Source organism: Triturus cristatus, chromosome 6 (assembly GCF_964204655.1).
Source record: "Triturus cristatus chromosome 6, aTriCri1.1, whole genome shotgun sequence".
NCBI lineage: Eukaryota > Metazoa > Chordata > Amphibia > Caudata > Salamandridae > Triturus > Triturus cristatus.
Genome location: NC_140589.1, coordinates 1,489,246,809 through 1,489,261,451, shown reverse-complemented (window position 1 = coordinate 1,489,261,451; position 14,643 = coordinate 1,489,246,809).

Genomic DNA, 14,643 nt, shown 5'->3' with positions numbered 1-14,643 from the left:
TCTTTCCTCCAAAAACAAATCTAGTACCTCTTCAACTGCAGTTTTCTGTTTTTTATTTAAGTAGTAAAGCATAATTAGAAATTTGTGTGTGAAATGTCTGCAAACATTGGCAGGATCCAAAGATCATACTAAAACGGGTGTTTTGGAGTTAATACTGGCAATATTACCATTTGCTTCAAGCAGAAATTCATACAAGTCGTCCCACCCATACTCAGCACAGTATAAAGTAGGGGTGGGCGAAATTTGCGAAATCCACCTTCGCCAAATTATCGCGAAAATGTTAAAAATTATCGCAAACACGCGGAAATATCGCAAAGATGCGGAAGTTTTTTTCCCGCATGTTCGCGAGATTTTCTGCATGGTTGCAGCTCGCCAACTTACCCATGCGGATGCTCGCGGGCGCGGCCATCTTGTTTTCAGTTGTCTCGCGGTGCATGATTGCGAGAAGAAAGACGTGATCGCGCGACACATGACGTCACTGAGGGCGCGAACTGTCGCGAGACAGCGCAAATGGCTAAAAACAATACAACATCTCATGGAGAACGCGACCGGATCAAGAAAACTTGTCGGCGAACACAGGGATTCAGGTAAGGCGATCGCGCGCGCGCGAGAATGTATTATTTTACAGCGCGAGCAAGAACCAAATTATCGCAAAGCTGCGGAAGGTGGAAATTTTGACATTTTCGCGCTTTCCGCGGAACGCGAAAATGTCAAATTATCGCAATTTCTGCGAACGGAACGAAATTTTAGCCCAGGCCTAGTTTAAAGTAATAAAACAAGTAGGTGGTCTTAAATCTTTTTGCATACAATTTAATTATCAGTGTCTTCAAAAGCAATATTCCTCTGTCCCTAGCTACCATGCCATAATATTGATCAAGATGTATTCTAGATTCTCATCCTTGTTGTGCACCTTTTCAACAAAATCCTGTGCTGCAATATTAGTGCAGCCAGTTCCAGTTCGCACAACATGTTCAGGCATAGGAAGAAACTAAAAGTTAACTTTCATACAGTAGTGTGAAAATGTAAGGAATATCTTGAGGAAAGCATGGATCCTCTGAATATAATCTTGTTGCTCAGTACTCTGATGCATAATTTTGGACAGGATGATTAACATATCGTCCACCTCTCCCAGTGGGGAATAAAAGTGGATAACATCTTACTTCTAGAGTTATTTCCCAGACACTAATTGGCTCTCCTCTAACTTCCCTCATCTGATAGAGTTCCAAGTATCACCCATCATGTCTCTTGAGTGTAGTAGGTCCAAACTATAATGTTTATATGTTTGGTAATGTATTTCATTCTGAACTTTGTCTGTGCTTATGAATTGTTGCCAAACGTTGTTGTCTTTTTTGTCCATTCACTAAAACCACTCAAGGTTCCTCTATTTTGCATTCTATCCCAAGAGTGGTTACATTTTTGGTAAAATCTATTGGAAAAAAAGGTATTTTCCTTTCAGTGCAAGTACTAATTCATGTGGTTGAAAATGTTCAAATTTTGGTTGCATTCTAACAATGGTTAGTAAAGGATGGACAGTTTGAATTAAAATGTTTTCATATAAATTTAGATAGAGCATTTCGGATGGAATATGATGAATTTTCAAATTGTTATAAAGGCCACATGAAGGCATCAAGTTTTGGTCTACTTTTCCAAGGCACTAATTGCAAATTAGCTGATTTTCGCAGGCATAGTATCTTTCTTCCATGAATAAAAATAGACTAAAATGTCTCCATGCTTGTTTGTCTTAATTTTTTGTTTTCTCAAGGAGATTTTAACTTGTTTCTTACAATGTGTTCCTCTGCAAAAAATGAAAATCTCATTAGGTGTTTCTGAAATTGTTTCTTGAAATTCCAAATTATCCCTTTAATAATGGACCAAATCTATTAATGCACTTTCTGCTTCATTCTAGGTGAAGACAATCTGTGGACAGTTATTGCTCTCAGAGAGTGCTTCAAAATATTTTCAATGTATGTAGTCCATAATATTGTTGACTTATGCTGGAATTTAATGAAGTAGAGCATAATTGAGTTGTTCTAACTGCATTGATGGGGTTTTCACAAAGTATAATGTCGGCGCAAGTCCATTTATTGGTGAACGAGGTGTAGAGAGCACCTTAACGTTTTGGAATGTGTTGTCACACATATTATTTCTGAGACAAGCTAAAGATTAGTAATGATGCAAACCGGGCAAACAGCTAAGGTTTATAGTAGTTTAATTGTATTAAGTACTGATGATTTATTAAATGTCATAAGAAATGTCTTAAGCTTCAGCCTGGATGTATCTCGAATATTGCAAATAGAAGCGCAATTCCATTCACATGCCGAATTTTGTTGGTTTTCCTCCTCCAAATCCTCAGTAGATAGTATTTTTTCTTTTTTTTGGGGCCTACTAGATTCCCACGTAAGACTTCATAACACCAGCCTTCATGTGTCCCACAAAGGACACAATTATTTAATTGATGGTAACTTTCTTCATTAAAGTATTGTTCACTGCTTGAGGTATGACCCCAATGCTGCAGAAGTTCTCCGCGGAACGCGAAATTCCGCAAATTCCGCGAGCGGAACGGATTTTACCACCCAGGCCTAATGGTGAGCACCTTTATACAACCTTTCATGGAAATATTCTCAACCCTGGCCCTCACATACTCCAACTTCTTCTTGGGAGAATTTAACATTTGGCTGGAGGACAAGACACTACCTCAGTGAAAAGACTTTAAGGGTTCTTGTGAAATAATATGACTGGAACAACTAGTAATAGGTCCAACATATCTATGGGCACACACCCTTGATCTGATCTTCTCCTCAAAAGACCTAATCTCGGTCAAGGGCATGATTCCTCTAAGCTGGACGAACCAGACACTGATAGTCTTTGAAATAAAGGGATCTAAACAGACAGCTGAAGATAGGCAATGAAGCAATGTAAAACAAGGCAGAGCTTGGAACAAACTAAATAGACAACAAGAGGGAAAAATATTTGAAGTAGATCCTGTTTCAATGAGATGGCAATAGTAAATGAGAACTATTAAAACCTACAAGAAAAAATTATAGGGACACTAGATAAAGTGATACCAATAAAAAAAATTATAATCAACAAAAACCATCAGCACCTAGGTAAACAGAAACTCTAAAAGAATCTAAACTAAGGTGCAAAAGAACTAGAAAGTGATAAGCAATACTTGAAAATTGCTCAAAACGGCTATAAAAAATATGTAAGGAAGACCAAACAGTGCTCTTACACCAAAACAATCTTAGAGGCATCAAATAGCTCAAAAACGATATTTGATATTGTTAGAGATTTAGCAGATTCAGAAAGTATTATGCAACCCATAAAGCACTTGCAAACACTCTGTGATGATCTATCCAATTTCTTTAATAACCAGATTGAGCTGATCAACCCTGCCTAGGAGAGATCAGACCCCAAATGATAGAACTACCATAGATGACACACCCTACCTATGCACCACCAAGCTAGAATTCATTGAACCAATGAAGGAGGACAACTTCAGAGCCTTAGCAATGTCCATATCATCTGGCTTCATTTTGGATCCAGTTCCATCAAGAATATGGAAACAATATGCAAACGACCTATACTCGGGACTTTTAAAAATATGTAATTAGTCCTTCAATACTGGCACAGTTCCACAGGTCTGGAAAAAAGCACTAATAACCCCTCTATTAAACAAATCATCACAGATCCATCAATGTTAAGTAATTACCATTCAATATCCCAATTACCATACCCAGTAAAAATCCTAGAAAAGTATGTGAGTAGGAAATTGTCAAATTATCTGGAAGAACATCACTTCTTAGAGAAAGAGCAATCAGGTCTTAGACTAGAGCACAGAACGGAATCAGCATTGATCCTAGCCATGGACGAACTACAGATGACAGTAGGCAGAGGTCAAACAGCAGTGTTGATATTATTTGATCTGTCAGCCGCATTTGACATGGTTAACTATAAAAAATTACTATCAAGATTAGTAAAGGAAGGTGTGGACGAGATTCTGCTCAACTGGATCAAATCCTACTTAACAAATAAAACCCAAGTGATCTCACCTCTTCCTTTTTGCTCAGAATTCAAAAGAGTAGAACATGGGTACCGCAGGGCTCGGCCCTCAGGCCTATTCTCTTTAATGTCTACTGACGACTGCTAATATCACTCATTCAATCCTACGGTATCAGCTTGGTAAACTATGCGTACAACACTCTGCTGATCTTCTCATTAGACAACGACAAACCAGTCTCACTAGATGCATTTCAAAATTGCCTAAGAGAGGCTGAAATTGGCTGAACAACAACTCATTGAAGTTTAATGGAGATTGTTTATGTTGTTCAGCCACCAAATTTCCATATACACACCCAAAAAATTTCTGGCCATGGACAGGCAAAGGCAACCCAGAAACAACTCTGTCCATGAGTGTTCTGCTCAAACTTGGTAAAACTTGCCCATTTGCATAATTGAAGGGAGGTGAGAGCAGCTAAAAATTACTGTGTTATATGTTATGTGTTGCTAGGCAAATATTTAAAACTTGCTTATTTGCACAAATATAGGGAGGTGGGAGCAGTTTTGAGTGAAGAAAAGCCTGATATAGGGATTCTAACAGAAGCATGGCTTACAGAATTTTCTAATCCCACTGTAATGGCAGCTATAGCTAGTGGTTTCAAAATCCTCAGGAAAGACCGCTTCAAGTGTAAAGAGGGGAAGTTGCTACAGTGCATAAAAATGAATTTGAGTGCATGCCCATCCCTTTTGAGGAACCTGAAGGGGCGGAAGAGTTAGGTATTCACCTCTCTCTTTCCCCCCTTCATTCGGTAGTAGGAGCACTCATTTATAGACCACCTGGATATGCAGGATTTTCTAAGATCGTTCAGTAATGCCCTTGCTTCCTGTACCCTTAGATGTGCTCACTTTATAGTCTTGCGAGATGTTAATCTCCATATGGATGAAACAGCAGATATTGAGGTGGCTTCACTATTAGACACTATGTCCTCCTTAGGGCTTAACCAACATGTGTTTAGCTCAAGACACCAGGCAAGTCATATACTAGATAAAAAAAATTCTAAAGTTAAGATGCACCTAGATGAACCTCTGCTACTGATATAGACAGATCATTATGCGATCAAGTTTAGCTAGCTAAGAGTGGCAAGAGCACCATTCAAATCAGAGAAAGCCAAAGCTACATCTAAAGCATTCCATAAAATTCAACCGGGAACTTCATTTGTTCTCTGGAACTGAGCACTATCTTTCTCTCAGGGACAGCAGAAATAGATGTAAGTTACCTGTATGAGTGGATCTTCAACACGACAAACGAACTGGCACCATCTTCTGCATGCACATTTTGCTGCACCAAGCCATCTGCCTATTGGTTTAAGGAGAACCTTAGGGCTAAGAAGAAAAACGGTAAAACTTTAAAGAGGCAATGGCGTAAAAAAAATATGATAGCAATGACAAAGGTATCTATAAGATGACACTAAAAAAATACCACGCAGAAGTAAAACTTGCACAAAAATGCCTATTTTGGAGCAAGTATAGAAGAGTCAGGCAACATTTCAAGAGAAATTTTTAGAATTCTTAAAACTTTCACAAACCCAAACGCCTCAATTAGAGTTCATCACCTTCAGGCGATTAATGTGACCGGTTGACCTCCTTTTTTCTCAATAAAATCACTACTATTCAAGCTAGCCTTCTGTTAGACTCACAGACGAAAGACAGACTACCAGTAATAGAATTTAGCAGTAAGTCTATCACCGAGAAGGCGATTTTCTCTAAGTTCCCCCTGTTTATTTGGAGGGCTCACTTGCAGTTATTAAAAGTCTGAAATTAGGGTCTCCTTCTGGTCCATGCCCACCTTGCCTACGTTAATTTGCAATGTGCAATCAAACTATCGACCAATATCCTTATTGCCTGCTCTTTCCAAGATATTTGAGAGGTTTGTAAATCATAAAATCCCACAAGCTATGGAAACTAACAACCTACTGCACCCAAGCCATTCTGGGTTCAGACCCAATTTTAATACCGAGACGGTGCTGATGGAAGTTACGGACACATTAGCGGTGCTTTAGATATGGGAGGAAGGTCTTCCTGGTTAGGTTAGGTTTATTGGCAGCCTTCGATACAGTCCCTCATTCAAGGATCAAATCGATTGAGATTGGTGGAACAACCTTGAGGTGGCTGGCCTCCTTTTTGGAAGAGAGAAGTCAGAAAGTTTGGATGCTGCCCGTCTTCTAAAACACACGGGCTGTTAGTGGGTGTACCCCAAGGCTCGGGTATCAGCCCACTTTATTTAATGTCCATCTCACTCCCTTGACCCTGCTATCTGAGGCCTTAGGGGCCAAGGTGATTTCATAGGCTGATGATACTCAGCTGTTGTTCACCTGTGAAAAGGGACAGGCCATCAAAAAATGCCTTTCTTTTGTGTTTCATGGGATGGCCACCAATCAGTTGAAATGCAACACAGACAAGACGGAAGAACTACTTTTATGCTCTAACATGCTGGATTCATGGCAGACCTTTTGGCGGAAGGATGCCCCACTGCCCAGCCCTCAGGAGGGCATAGTTAAAAATCTGGGTGTCAAATTTGACGAATCCCTTTCCTTTTAAACATAAATTAAATCTGTGATGGGGTCATGTTTTGGTATTTTGTGCTCTTTGAAAAAGTTTCTTCCCTTACTCTCTTTTCTGCAAAAAAAGACGGTCATTCAGGCTCTTATAATGTCCATATTGGACTACGGAAACACCCTATACTTAGGTCTCCCTGACTACCCTCTAGATAGGCTCCAGGTGGTCCAAAGTTCTGTAGCCCGAACTCTCTTTAACCTCCCCCCAAGATCTCATGTATCCCCACATTTGAGGGCTCTCCATTGGCTTCCAATCAAGAAAATAATTATTTTTAAAACTCTAGTCCTGGTCCAAAAAGCCCTCCACTCCACTGGTGCAGGCTATCTAAGGGACAGGATTATATTTTACACTACCTTCAGAAACTTACGATGCAAATGGCCTCTTGGCTAAGACTCCTAAGATCTGCCGGGCGAGAATTGGAGGCTGGTCTTTTTTTTATCTCAGGCCAGTCGCATAGAATAAACTCCCTTGTGAGCTTCGCAAAACAGCTGAGATATCTATTTTTAAGAAAAAAATTAAAATCTGGGTGTTCCAACAAGAGTAATCTTCAGTCAGTTTCTGGAGTCAGCATTGGACACAGTGCCGGGACACTCCAAGCACTCTACAAATCCCCAATCAAATAAAATCTGGGAGTATATTTTGATCACATGACACATGTTAAAAAGACGGCAGCAAAATGATTTGCATTATTCGGTAACCTAAGAAATATTGTACCAATGCCTCCACAGCTGCAAGAACGTTAGTAGTTCAAAGCGCTATCCTAAGTAACACTGGCGACTGTAATGCCCTGCTATTAGAAGCCCCGGACTATCTAATAAAAAGACTGTACCGAGTGCAAGCTGCAGCTGCTAATCCAGCACTAAATAAATCAAGGTATGCCTCGTCCTCTGGAACCATGAAGGAAAGGATTGCATTCATTGTATATAAGGCAATAGAAGAAATAGGACCCACACCCTTAGACAGAAAATTAAAACGCTACACACCATCAACGAACCTACGCTCTTCCTCTCTGAATCTCCTATGTATTCTGAAATTTTGGAAAGTGCGATATGGATCGGGCTCTCAATGAGGGCACCAATGAAATTCCCCCGTTATAGTTAGTTCAGATAACTATAACTCGCGCGCCCGCAATCAACTGCTCATGACGTCACATATTACATCACTCATGACATGGTCAGTGGCATCACTCATGACCTCACTGATGACATCATCCTTGTGATAGAGTGGCGGTCGCGCGAGTTATAATTATCTGAACTAACGATAACGGGGGAATTTCATTGGTTTTTTACGAGTGAAATATCCACCTAACTATAACCTGTGTGAAACCTATGGTTTTTTAAGAGAATTTGCAAGGTTTTTTAAATGCTAATTCCTAACTATAACGTGTGTGAAACCTATGGTTTTTCAAGTGAATTTGTACGGTTTTTAAAATGCTAAGTTATGTATTTATTATTATTTTTTTTTCCAAGGTTTTTTCCCCTTGGGGGTCCTTCTGTGACCCCCTGACAAATGCTAGGGGGTCAGGAACTCTCTTCCCTGCCCCCTTTTCACGTTTTCCACCTTTTTTCCCCCTTTCCTTTTCAGTGCGAGAGACAAAATGGCGGCCGACACTTCCTGATTTCGACCGATTCGAATGTTTACCGACATCTAACAACCAATCAGAATTTCGCTCGTGCACAGAACCGTGCGCGCACCATGCGCTCACAGTGTGCGCACGGTGCGCGCGTATAGATATTTATATGCTTTTAAATGCTATTTTCTCAGGAAATACTGAACAGATTGACACCAGACCTGCAAAAGGCACTTCCCTGACCTGAGGACTACCTCTCTGCCAAATTTCAAGTAATTCTGTTCACCCGTTCGGGCTGTACCTTCGGCTAAATGGCCTATGGAAAAATGCATGGGGAAACGTGTTTTGAGACCCCCCTTTTTTCTCGGCCCCCGCTTGACGAATCACCCCGAGACTTTCAGGGTAGGAGCTGAGCAGAGCGCCCCTTTGTTTTGAAAATTTCGCGAGGATTCGTCAACCGGCGCCAAAGTTATTAAAAATAGAATTTTCAGATTTCCTATGGAAACACGATCCTAACTATAACTATCTACTGCCGACCGCCAGTAGATAATATACATATATATATATATATACTCACAAGTGGGCTGAATTGTAGAATGTTGGAATACAGTTACTAAACGGTATCCTGTGGCTTTACACCTGTGTTTTGTGGGATACGGCAGGGCGAGGAACATTCTACAATTCAGCCCACTTGTGAGTGAAAGCCAGCGTGATGCACAACAGAGGTTTGCATGCTTGTGCACACTTAGTGAAAATCATTACTTAAATGGATTTCTACGGCATGCAGCCACAATGACTTAAAGATAACAATCAAACTCACGCTGACATGGCGGACTCACGAAGGTGAATAGACTATCAGTTTTGAAGTCCGTCGTCACTCACTGGACTGTCCTGAACCAATAGGGGAGTCCAAATGGATATTTAAATGGGGGCTTTGAAAAGAAAGTAATCTGCACTGAAGGCATTGAAAAAGGCGAACATGCCGAAACCGGTCTGCCTGCAAATCAAGAAATAAAATGAATTGAAGAAGTAAGAATCCGTGGAGTGCGTTGTAAAATCCTTGTGGGGAAGTTGGTGAAAAATACAATTGCGTGTACAAGCTACTAACATGCCAATGGCACCCGCCCGCAAGTTGTTCGGCGGCAAGTGGCGTTTGTTGGATACTATGGAAATCGCCGCCAGAACCGCCGCTACTTACCAGTGAGGTAATGCCCATCAACACTTAGTTGGCATTTACTATAAATGTTGGAATACAGTTACTAAACGGTATCCTGTGACTTTACACCTGTGTTTTGTGGGATACGGCAGGGCGAGGAACATTCTACAATTCAGCCCACTTGTGAGTGAAAGCCAGCGTGATGCACAACAGAGGTTTGCATGCTCGTGCACACTTAGTGAAAATCATTACTTAAATGGATTTCTACGGCATGCAGCCACAATCACCAAGATAACAATCAAACTCACGCTGACATGGCGGACTCACGAAGGTGAATAGACTATCAGTTTTGAAGTCCGTCGTCACTCACTGGACTGTCCTGAACCAATAGGGGAGTCCAAATGGATATTTAAATGGGGGCTTTGAAAAGAAAGTAATCTGCACTGAAGGCATTGAAAAAGGCGAACATGCCGAAACCGGTCTGCCTGCAAATCAAGAAATAAAATGAATTGAAGAAGTAAGAATCCGTGGAGTGCGTTGTAAAATCCTTGTGGGGAAGTTGGTGAAAAATACAATTGCGTGTACAAGCTACTAACATGCCAACGGCACCCACCCGCAAGTTGTTCGGCGGCAAGTGGCGTTTGTTGGATAATATATATATATATATATATATCGCAGTAAACCTTTCTTCAAACGATCCTCTTTGCCATGGATCAAGAAGGGGACGGACTCCACTTGATTTGTACCCAATTTGTTTTATTTTTGTTCGTGCGCTATGCCGCCATGACGTGTTTCGGGCTCAACAGCCCTTGATCACATGACGTGCCCCTTACATTTCTCCCATTTTTAAAGTGACAGTGCATTGTTGATTGCCATAGACATAGACAAAATACAACCATGGTTTAAGCTTTTTTTATGCGCCAATTCTTATCAATTTGGATTGTTGTAACTGTAAAATACATAACATGAATTTAGTCTCATGGCTCCAGATTTAAACATATCGAGCTATTGGCTCACATATTGTAAAGTGCAATTATATTTGTATAAATACATAAATAGACTGCACATATAAAATCAGAGCAATATAAAAACATGTTAAAAACCATATCATTGATAAAAATTTGAGAAATCTCTAGCAGCATGGTTAAGTCTGACTGTGCAAAAACGGCAAATAAGTGCAAAATTGTGCAACCCTGAGCAATATAACATTTGTGCAAATTCAAGTTTACAACCCAATAGGTAAATTTACATGACCATCTATAAAACTTTGTTTATGTGGATGGAATGAGAATTAGGAAAAGGGAAAATGTGGGAAAAGAAAAAGAGGGGAAAAGGGGGGAGAGAGGAAACAAAAAGGAACATCCTAACATATATGTCAATATATATTGTTTAAAAATTATTATTTTTGCTTATATTGGAGAACCTTTGGAAAGGGAAGTCTATATCTAATGTTGCTTATTTAAGAGATATTGAATTGCTTAATTTTTTATATATAGACTTCCTAAAGCCACGTGTATAAGTCTTCCGTGGTGTTTAGCCCATGTGGGCTTTTGCTGTCCAGTTCTAGTATGTACTTTGTCTCCAATTTTCTCAGGAGAGCCTCACGATCACCACCTCTTCTAAGAGGCGGAATACAATCGATTGCAAAATATGTAAGAAATTTTGTATTGCTTTCATGGCAATCCCTAAAATGTCGGGCCACCGGATAGGATGGATCTACATTCGTAATTGCTCGTAAGTGTTGGAGAATTCTCTTGTGGACCTGCAACTTAGTGGATCCCACGTATTGCAGCCCACAAGAGCACTCCAACACATAAATAACAAATTCCGTTTTGCAAGTCATATTTTTCGTGATCGTGTAAGCTTTGTCCTCAAAGGGTATTGTGAATGAAGTTTTATTGGTTGCATGCCTGCAAGCCTTACAAGTGGAGCACTTCAAGAAACCCCTACGTTTGGTCAACCAGTTGGTACCTGATTTTATTTCTGGACTGCTATTGACTAAAAAGTCACTGGTAGATGGTGCCCTTCTGAAAGTAATAGTTGGGTCTAGGTGTAATAGGTACCAATTATCTTTTATAATTTTGCTGAGGCTGTCTTTCTGTTTGTTGTACGTTAAGATTAATCTTATTTCCTCTGTCTTATTAGTACATACATCTTGTGTGTTAGTTGTAGTTTTTTTGTTGTTTCTGGATGGTTTGAACAACAGATCCTCACGTTTCATAGACCTAGTTTTCTGTATGGCCTCATCAATAATTTTGATGCTGTAGCCCCTTTCTAAGAATCTGTTCTTGCTTTCTTGCTGGGCGGTTACTAAGTCATTGTTGTTGCTACAGATTCTTCGGATCCGTAACATCTCCCCGTAAGGAATACTATGGATGGTGTGTTTAGGGTGGAAACTAGAGGAATGCAAGGTCGTGTTTCCTGCTGTAGGTTTGCGGTAAAGTGTTGTGTGAAGCTGGTTATTAACAACGTATACACGCACATCTAGAAAGCACACCTCTGTTTTGTCAATGGTACTGGTAAAGTGCAAATTGAGATTGTTATCATTGATACCCTCTATGAAATTCAGAGCCTCCATTTCACTGCCCCGCCAGATTATAAAAAGATCATCTTTATAACGCATCCATTTTATCACATGATTTGACATTGGTATTGCGTGCTTGGTTTTCAAAATAGTCTCTTCCCAGAAGCCCATATGGAGGCAAGTGTAGCTTGGTGAAAAGCTAGCCCCCATGGCTACTCCTCTTAGTTGCTGGTATATTTGTTGATTAAACAAAAAGTAATTGTTGTTTAAACAAAATTGAATGAGACTGATCAGCATTTTGTTGTGTTGATGGAATTGGATCAGTCTACTTGACAAAAAGTATTCTACCGCTCTCAACCCGTCTTTGTGATTAATTGAGGTGTAGAGGTTGGAGACGTCCAGTGTTATTAAAAGATAGTCCTCTTTCCACTGATAGTTGTATATTTGTTTCAGGAAATCAGATGTGTCCTGGACGTATGATGGTAGTCCTTTTACTAAGTCTTGTAGAAAGGAGTCTATATAGATTGAAACGTTTTCAAGCAAGCTCTGTTTGGCCGATATTATTGGCCGTCCTGGAGGGTGTTGAGTGTCTTTATGAATTTTCGGTATGAAATATATGACTGGCATGATGGGATGATCTTTCTTCATGAATTTATATTCATCTTGATTGAGGAGGCCGATGCTCTTCCAAGCCAATAGTTTAGAAAATAGTGCATTTTGTGCCTGTGTTGTTGCTTGTTTGTTGCTTAGCTTATAGCATGACCGGTCGTTTAATTGAGACAATGCTTCTTGAGTGTATTGTTGCAGGGGCCAAAGTACCACGTTTCCCCCTTTATCTGAGTTGCGGATGACCACTTTGTCTTGTTCTTTGAGTTTTTTGATCAATTGGTGGTATTTTTGTTGTTGATAAGAATATTTCTTTTTTGTGCCCGCTGTTTTGTAGTTAAGTTTTTTGATTTCTGCAACCACTGTTTCGCTGAAAATATCAATGTTGTCTCTGGGCAAGATTGGCACGAACTTAGACTTGGGTTTGAAGTTGGTGTTAGGTCTCTGACTTGTGTTGAGATGCTGTTGTGCCAAAATAGATTGAGATGAGAGTGATAACGCACTTGGAGATACATTTTGTTCTAACTCATGTAATGTCCCTAGTAGATTGACGTCAGATATGGCCAGCTGGATAGTTTCCCCCGATGAGTTCACTTTGATGGGATGTTCAGGTTCCCTGTTCGGTATTTGAGAGTGGAATCTGCGTAGCTTGAGCTTACGTATAAAGTGATATATATATGAGGCCAGAACATACATTTAAAAACCTATAAACCACAGAATTCATCGATTATAATTCAGAGAACTAACAATAACTTGCACCCCCGTCATGCACGCATGCACAGTTAGTGACCACATACATATTGCACCATTTATGATATGTGAAATGTAATCATTGATGACATCACTTATTACACCTCAAATGACATCATTGATGGCCTCATCCATTATACTGTTATTCACATTACTCGGTAGATATTTACATGGTTCAAAAAAAGAAAACAGGAAGGAAAGGACTGCAATGATATGCATATGAAGTGATCTACAGATCAAATTACTGGATGTACACATGTGGCGGATAGAATGGACATAGGTTACAGTTTGGAGTAAAGTGTTACATGATGAATGATTTAGGTAACAGTAAAGATTTCGGTGCAAGCAGCACTGCTTGTTAAACAAACTAAAGGTAGAGTGCATGTGCAGAGGCAAGTTTCAAAGCAGATTCTGGCCAACGCCTGTTGCCAAAGAACTGTGACTTTTTTCACCATAGACTATTCTCCTGTGAATGTCTGGACACATACCAATCGTAAAAGGTTGTCTTATATTCTATTGGCAAATTATATGTAATGTGAAGTTTTATAGGATGTGGATGTTTAGTTGCAGACGTTCCTGAAAGCTTTTGAGTTAGTGCACATAGTTGAAGAATCTACAATGTAGAGGTGATCGACTTATACATATTTTACAGTGTATTCAAAACCATAGCTCTAAAGTTGCATGTCATGCTGCTCATCTTAGAAATGTGTTTTACTAAACAATTGAGAGTTGCTCATAGGGCCGAGCTTAAGGGTCCTTATTAGTGGCTGATGCATACCATTGAAGTGAGCTCCTGATTCAAAATTCAGGGTCAGGTGAGGGGTTAAAGAGAGTGATCCCACTAAGGAGCACAGACAACAATCACTTTTTGAATAGTGTTTAAGATTTAAAAAGTGTCTGACCCCAGTAAAATTGAGGGTCCGGTGAGGGGTTTTAGAGAGTGATCCCACTAAGGTGAACAGACTACAATCACGTTTTGAACAGTGTTTAAGATTTAGAAAGTGGCTGACCCCAGTCAAATCTATAACCCTGTATTCTTTGTTAGGCAGGACAATAACAGTTAAAGGAAGGAGTGAAAATATTTATTGCACAATTATTTAAAATCATTGCAAAAGGAAGCCAGTAAGATTGTGTCCAGAAATTTTAAAAATCTACCAGTCAATTTGGGGTAAGCTACAATCAAGTATGCTTCTTACAGACACAGATGATGCGGAGCAGTAATTCATGACTGACTTTGCAGAAGCGGCATGTGATGTCCTTTTTGGCTCCCACGTGATCATGATGAAAAACTCTCAAAGGGAGTAAACAAAGTCTTACTCTTACTTAGAGTTCTTTTCCTCTCGAGACTAAGGGGTAGGTCCCAATACTTTTGTCTTGCATTGTTTTCATATGTTCTCAGCATCATCTAAATGTGTTTCTTTT